Below are 7,141 nucleotides of genomic sequence, written 5' to 3' on the forward strand. Positions count from 1 at the left end.
AGTACAAAACTCTCCAGGAACTTGGAGAAGAAAGTGAATATTTGGCTAGGAAAGTTAAGGAAGATTTCTGGCTTGGCAAGAGGCTAAGCAACAGGAACATTGATTCTGTGATCTGAAAGAGCCAGGTTGTAATGCCACCTCCTCGTCACTCTAACCTCTCTCATTCTAAATCACAAGGTTGTGGATACGAATGGGATCATGTCTGTGTAGTACCCAGGACAGTGTCGATTATCATAATTAGCGAAGTGATGGCATTCTTTAGTTGGAAATGAATCAGGCATATGTTCTAGGTGAGGAAAATGACACATGCAAAAGCCAGGAGATGTAAAAAAAGCATAGCATATCCTGGAAGCGAATGAAATAGAACAAAGTTGATAAAGTTGGTCAAGTAAAATACCACAAGGTCCTTATTGAGGTAAGGTCAGGATTTCATTGCTTTTGCTCAAAAATCACTCCCTGCACCACCTACAAAGAAAAATAAGATATAAAAGCCTTTGATAAAGTAAATCACAATGCTGAAAAAAGACAAATAGGAGTAGCTTTCTGAGTATAAGCCTAGGTAACATTTTACAGTTTTTATCAAAAAGTGAATCGGGCTTCCCTGGTGGCGCAGTGGTTGAGAGTCCGCCTGCCGATGCAGGGGACACGGGTTCGTGCCCCGGTCCGGGAAGATCCCGCATGCCGCGGAGCGGCTGGGCCTGTGAGCCATGGCCGCTGCGCCTACGCGTCCGGAGCCTGTGCCCCGCAACGGGAGAGGCCACAACAGTGAGAGGCCCGCGTACCGGAAAAAAAAAAAAAAAAAAAAAAAGTGAGTCTGCATGGAAATGGGCTTTCCAGGGAGCTAGAGGCAAAGATATGATTAAGAGATTCCTGACACTCACCATCGTTTCTCCCCTTGGATGAAGTTGTGGCTTTGTCAACGTTGAATCTGGATCAAGAACCAGCAGAACGCCACGTTTGTAAACATTCTCTTGAACAGAAGGCCAGAGTTTGTACATTCTTCAGGGATGGTGCTGTAAGTTTACACATAAAAGTGCAGTGGTGGCACTTTTTTCAGATCCAAGGAACCTCTGCCATGCAGGGACAGTGCCGCCAGAGCAGCTGTGCCCACCAGAAATGCTAGAGGCTGGGAGAAGCTAGGCTTTGTGGCCACTCTGCATCCTGTGAAATCTCGAATCTGTATTAGCTCCCCAGGGCTGCCTTCTAAAACTACCACAAACCAGGTCCTTAAAACAACAGAAATATATCATCCCACAGTTTTGGAGACTAGAAGTCTGACACCAAGATGTTGGCAGTCCCATGCTCGCTCTGAAACTGGAAGGGGAGAATCCTTCTTTGCCTCTTTGGTGGCCATCAATCCTTGGCATTCCTCATCTTGTAGCTACAGGGCCTCCATCATCATGTAGCATTCTCCCTTTGTAACTGTTGTCCAAATTTCCCCTTTTCATAAGGACATCGGTTATATTGGATTAGAGCCCACCCTAATGGCCTCATCTTAACTTGATCCCATCTGCAAAGACCAGTTTCCACATAGGGTCACATTCCTAGGTACCAGGGATTAGGACTTCAAACATACATTTTCAGAGTAATATAATTCAACCCATAACAGTATCCTTGGTGAATTAATTTTGGAACTGAATCTAACAGTGTGTGTGTGTGTGTGTGTGTGTGTGTGTGTGTGCACACGCGCGTGTGTGTGTATCTGTGTCCGTGGTGGTAGAGTGAGACAGAGTCCCTCTTTCACCTGTGCAGCACCTACCTGAAATAATACAGAGTCATAAAACTAATATATCAGAGTGCCTTTGACTCACAATGTTTAAAGTCAATTTAGGTATCATTTGTGAAGTTAGGAATAATTTGCTATGTCTAGAAAATAAGTTTGGGCCAAATTATGAGATAACAAGGTATTTGTACATAACCATTTAGGGATTGAGGAGCTATTGATGTTTCTAAGTAACAAAGTGATATGAGTACACTTGGTTACAGAAAGGTTGCTCTGGCAATAGTGTGAGTAATGAGTAATTTTCCAGGGCAAATCTTAGAGGCAGAAATAGCAATTAGAAAATCACTGCAAGAGTCTGGAGAAAGAAACTGACTGGGGAGGCCTGGGGATATAGGTGTATATGGCAGTGGACAGGTATGCTGGACCAAACAGTGACCAGAAAGAGGAGAAGAGGGGAGTGATTAGGAACATTCTGAGTGACATGTTGGATGTGACTAGTAAGAAAGACAGAAGAATTGAGATCGACTCTGAGGTGATGAGCTTGGCTAAGTGGGGAGAATATGTCACCATTAATCGGGATGGAAAGCACAGGAGAAAATGCAGATTTTCTAAAAAGTGAAGTGAATAACAATGCAATATAGAGGGTGCTATACAGGGATAACAAAGGCATGAATGTTATTAAAAATATTTGTGAAAAACTGCCTTTGTCTGGGCAGTTATGCAAGGACACTGAGGTGCAGTGCCCTCTACTCTAAAGGTCCGCAGTTACCCCACACTCAAAGTGACCCAAAGGATTGATTTGTCCCCTTTACTATCAACTTGCCCCATTCCCCCACAAACAGTCCTGTATTCCCTACCTTGCTAGGTAGCACCATCATTTACCTGTCTCTTAAGCCATGAATCTGTTATCTCCCTCTCCCCAGATCCTCATATCTAGTCATCAAGTCTTGCGTCATCTTATAAATCTCTTGAATTGACCTGGCCTCTTCATTTCCATGGCGTCTGCTTTACTGAAGGTTCTAGTCCTCTCACATCTGCTTCATTGTCACAGCACCTTACCAAGTCAATCCACCGGTGCACTTGAACTCAGTCCAGTGACACAGTCGGAGTGCTCTTTGCAGAATGCAAGTCTGATCCTATTGCTGTGAGACTTAGCAATCTCATATTACTGAGACTCAGCTTATCCACACTAAGACCTTTCCCTGCCTCCTGCCTCACAGCCTGCCAAACGAGGTCCAAACTCCATAACATGACCTACAAAGCCTTGCATGTTTTTGCTCCTGCTTATCTCTAGACTTTGTCTCCTTCTATATGTGCTACCTTCAGCACATTTTAGCCCATTTAAGAATTGTGGAACTTTATAATCTCTGGATATTTCTTGCTTCTGCTTTGCATGGTGTTTCCTCCACCTGGGTGTCCTTCCCCCTCTGCTCCCCTGGAATCCCCTCCCCTTTCATACTCTCCCTGACACTTTCGTGCATAACTCATCTTACTCTCTTTCTCTCTTCTACTTCTGTATCATGACATGCTTCCCCTGTTCCACTTACAACAGCACTGTGTCATTTTTGATGCTGCTGACTCCGCAGGTCATCCACAATCTCCCTGAGGGCAGGGCTGGCCAAATTCCATTCCGCAAGCAGACTGGGCATCTGTTTTGTTTCATGCACTGTCCTTTTGCTCAAGATACAAAGATGAATGGGTTCCTCACTTCAAGTTTCTGAAACCTGTGGACCAAAGAATTGGATAATTCAAACATTGAGAGGGAGCTTATCGCCTAATAAGAGAGTCAAGGAAAATAAAAATGTAGAAAGAAAAAATAAGTTGGTACAGTCAAAAGTGAATTATTACAGGTCAGAATTTTAATGGGTTTGGTTAAAAGCCACTGCAGGCCAGGGTAGCTACAGTATTATCTTTAAGGCAAACCATACAGATCAAAACAGAACAAAGTGAGAGTGAATTTCCAAATATAAAAATGATGACATTTTTCAATTCTTTTGAAGAAAAAGTCACTAGACCCATACATTGCCTCTGACATTTTATTCACACCAACTAAAGTAACTCTCAACTCTGCTTTGCTCCACTCAAAATAGAGAAATGGTATACAAATAAGTGTATTTTAAAAAAACAGTAGAGTAGCTAAGGTATTCATTTTCTGATCAGAACTGGCCTCTGGAATCATCTGATCTGACTTTTGACTGACAGAAAACTTTTCTGCCACTGCCATCAGCACCTGTAATCTAGCCACACCCATTTCTCCCTGGGGTCAGTACAGTCAGGTCCAGTCTGAACTTCCCTGCTCCTATCTTGGTCTCTAATATAGCCTTCTTTGTTCTTCTTCCCGCCTTCTAACCAGATTTATTAAACATAACAAAATTCTCTCTACAAAGTGACCTATACCTTCAAAACATGCTAATACCGTACGCTAACACATATATATAGAGCCCAAAAAAAAAATGGTTCTGAAGAACCTAGGGGCAGGACAGGAATAAAGACGCAGACCTACTAGAGAATGGACTTGAGGACACAGGGAGGGGGAAGGGTAACCTGGGACAAAGTGTGGCATGGACATGTATACACTACCAAATGTAAAATTGATAGCTAGTGGGAAGCAGCCGCATAGCACAGGGAGATCAGCTCGGTGCTCTGTGACCACCTAGAGGGGTGGGATAGGGAGGGTGGGAGGGAGATGCAAGAGGGAAGAGATATGGGAACATATGTGTATGTATAACTGATTCACTTTGTTGTAAAGCTGAAACTAACACACCATTGTAAAGCAATTATACTGCAATAAAGATGTTTAAAAAAAAGAAAAGAACAAAGAGAGGGTTTTAGATTTCGAAAGAAATTTCCAAACTCTCAGTCATTGGCTGGAGAAATGAAGAGACATAACCAAGGTCATACATGGCTTATTGGTGGCCGTGTGGGACAAGAGCCAAGAATCTGTGATCTCCAGCTCATTGGACCAAAAAAAAAAAAAAAAAGCTATTTTCTTAACTAGTATTTTGATAAGCCAATCCATAGAATGTCCAAAAGCAGCTTACTCTAAAATTAATGGAAAAGTGTCCAATGCACATTCCATGACTGGCCTAACTACTGGAACTCTCCTAGTTCTATAAGATAATGAACACAACGTATGATTGAGTCCCTGTGACAGGCTGCTGGGGAACGGATACGAAATGTCAAGAGGTCGTTTTGTGCACTGCCGTTGTAATGCCATCGTGTTTCTAGATCATGATAATGTTCCCTGATTCTAGACACACCATAGGAATATCAGTGGGGGCCAAGGTCAGCTTAGCTGCTTGCTGGGCTAGAACAAATATTGCCCCATCATGCTCATCTGACAGGGTTCTGCAGCAGCCCAGATCGAGTCCTTGTGAACCTGTGCACTGGACTCTAACAGTGGATGGATTCTTCACTGTGTCCTCCAGGTGCTACTCCAAGGTCGCCTCCATCCTGCTGTCCGCCCCCTGGGCAGGACCCCAAGGTGTGTCACCTTCTCCTTCTTTGTTCTGAAGTTCCAGTCCCCAGTTTAGCTTGCAGGTCACTGCATGGCCTGCAGATCCATCAATAGGAGGCAGCCTACTTTCGGTCAAAAACGCTCCAAACGCTTTCCCTTCTCAGGGCCTTTGTTAAAGGCTAGATTAAACAAAAAGGCTCAGCAGATCTAGATCAGCAAAACTATCTTGAAATTATTCAGTATTCGAAATTTCAAAAGTGAAAACACTAACCTAGTCGTGGTGCAAAAACTGTGAATCTGGTGGAACTTGCTTCCACCTGTTTTGTGGTTTAGTCCTGTTTCGCTTTTGAATTACATCGCTATTACATGTGTCCTGGGGAAGAGGAAAACGATAGTCTTTTCAGAATTTAAGTCTTCTTTAGGTCTTAATTTAATCCTGCTTTCACTGTGTGAATGAAGGCGTCTCCTTACCTTCCAGCCGTGGGTCTCACCTTCCATTAGCCTTACTTAGGGAAGCCTTCTTGACCCTCCTGCTCTACCTCACTCCTGTTAAAATGCCCCTTGCTCCTCTATTCCTCCCTTCCGTGGCCCCGGTCTGGGCTGCCATCAGCCTTTACCTAGACTACTGTAGCAGCTGCATCACTGGTCTCACTACTGTTACTTCTAATCCTTTCAATCCATTCTCCACACAGCCGCAGACTATTAGAATAGGTCAGATCACTCTCTGCTTAAAATCCTTCAGGGGCTTCCCACTTCATTAGAATAAAATCCCCACTCCTCTTGCTGTTCCATGAAAGCCCCATGATCTGGCTCCTGCCACCGCCCACCCCCCCCCAGCCCCTGACAGCTCTGGTCATTGGATTTCCATTAAGGTTCCTACTCCATCCGGTCATGATCTTTCACCCTCAAGACTTTGCACTTCCTGTTTCCTCTCCCTGGAAATTTTCTACCTCTTCCTAAAATGACAGCTTCTTTCATCTTCAGATCTCAGCTGAAATATCACCTTCTCTATGGAAATCTTATCAGCTCATGGCCTCACTTTTGTCCCTTTCTTTGTTCGTTTGTTTTCCCATAACGTTTATCACAAGTTATTGTTACGTCTTTATTTGTAATTAATTAACTTATTGGTCTTTGGGGCTGAAAGTGAGCTCCATTTAAAAAAAAGAGGTGTCTCTGACTCGTTCACATTGGTATTCTCGGTGCCTAGCACATTAACTGGCTCATAATAAGCCACTCAATACATATTTATTGAATGAGTAATACTTTATTACACACTTTATGTATATTTATATAAAATTTTACAATTTTAATTATGTTTGTATGTGTTCTTTTATTGACTTAATGTCTTCTTCTACTTTACTAAAGTTCTACAAGAGCAAAGATCATGTCTACTTTGTTCACTGATGTGTTACTGGGCCCTTGCAAGTAATATGGCCCTTGCCGTTATTTATTTCATAAGTAAATGCATTAAATAATTATCAATCAATGGAAGACACTTAAGAAGGTAATACTGGGGCTTCCCTGGTGGCGCAGTGGTTGAGAGTCCGCCTGCCGATGCAGGGGACACGGGTTCGTGCCCCGGTCCGGGAAGATCCCACATGCCGCGGAGCGGCTGGGCCCGTGAGCCATGGCCGCTGAGCCTGCGCGTCCGGAGCCTGTGCTCCGCAACGGGAGAGGCCACAACAGTGAGAGGCATGCGTACTGCAAAAAAAAAGGTAACACTAAAGAGTCCAGATAGGCCATTGAGTTATAAAACAAAGCAGATGAACTCTGCTTTCAAAAACCTAAACTGGGGAAAGGCAGGTTTCAGCAAGTAATGACTTCCTATAATCCCTTTAATTGCTTAATTCTATCTATAAAAATTAAGATCTAATAACCAGCCTGTTGGATAGAGATTTAATTTTCTTTTTTCTTTTAATCAGGGATCCAGTCTTGTATGTTAGCGTCTACTTGAAACGAAC

At 43.3% G+C, this 7,141-nt stretch overlaps 1 pseudogene; it reads right to left on the reverse strand.

The window, feature by feature from the left end:
- Window positions 1-4,902: 4,902 nt before the first annotated feature.
- Window positions 4,903-5,175, reverse strand: LOC129392222 (ragulator complex protein LAMTOR5-like; annotated as a pseudogene).
- Window positions 5,176-7,141: the final 1,966 nt, after the last annotated feature.

This window comes from Physeter macrocephalus, chromosome 7, assembly GCF_002837175.3.
Source record: "Physeter macrocephalus isolate SW-GA chromosome 7, ASM283717v5, whole genome shotgun sequence".
Taxonomy (NCBI): Eukaryota; Metazoa; Chordata; class Mammalia; order Artiodactyla; family Physeteridae; genus Physeter; species Physeter macrocephalus.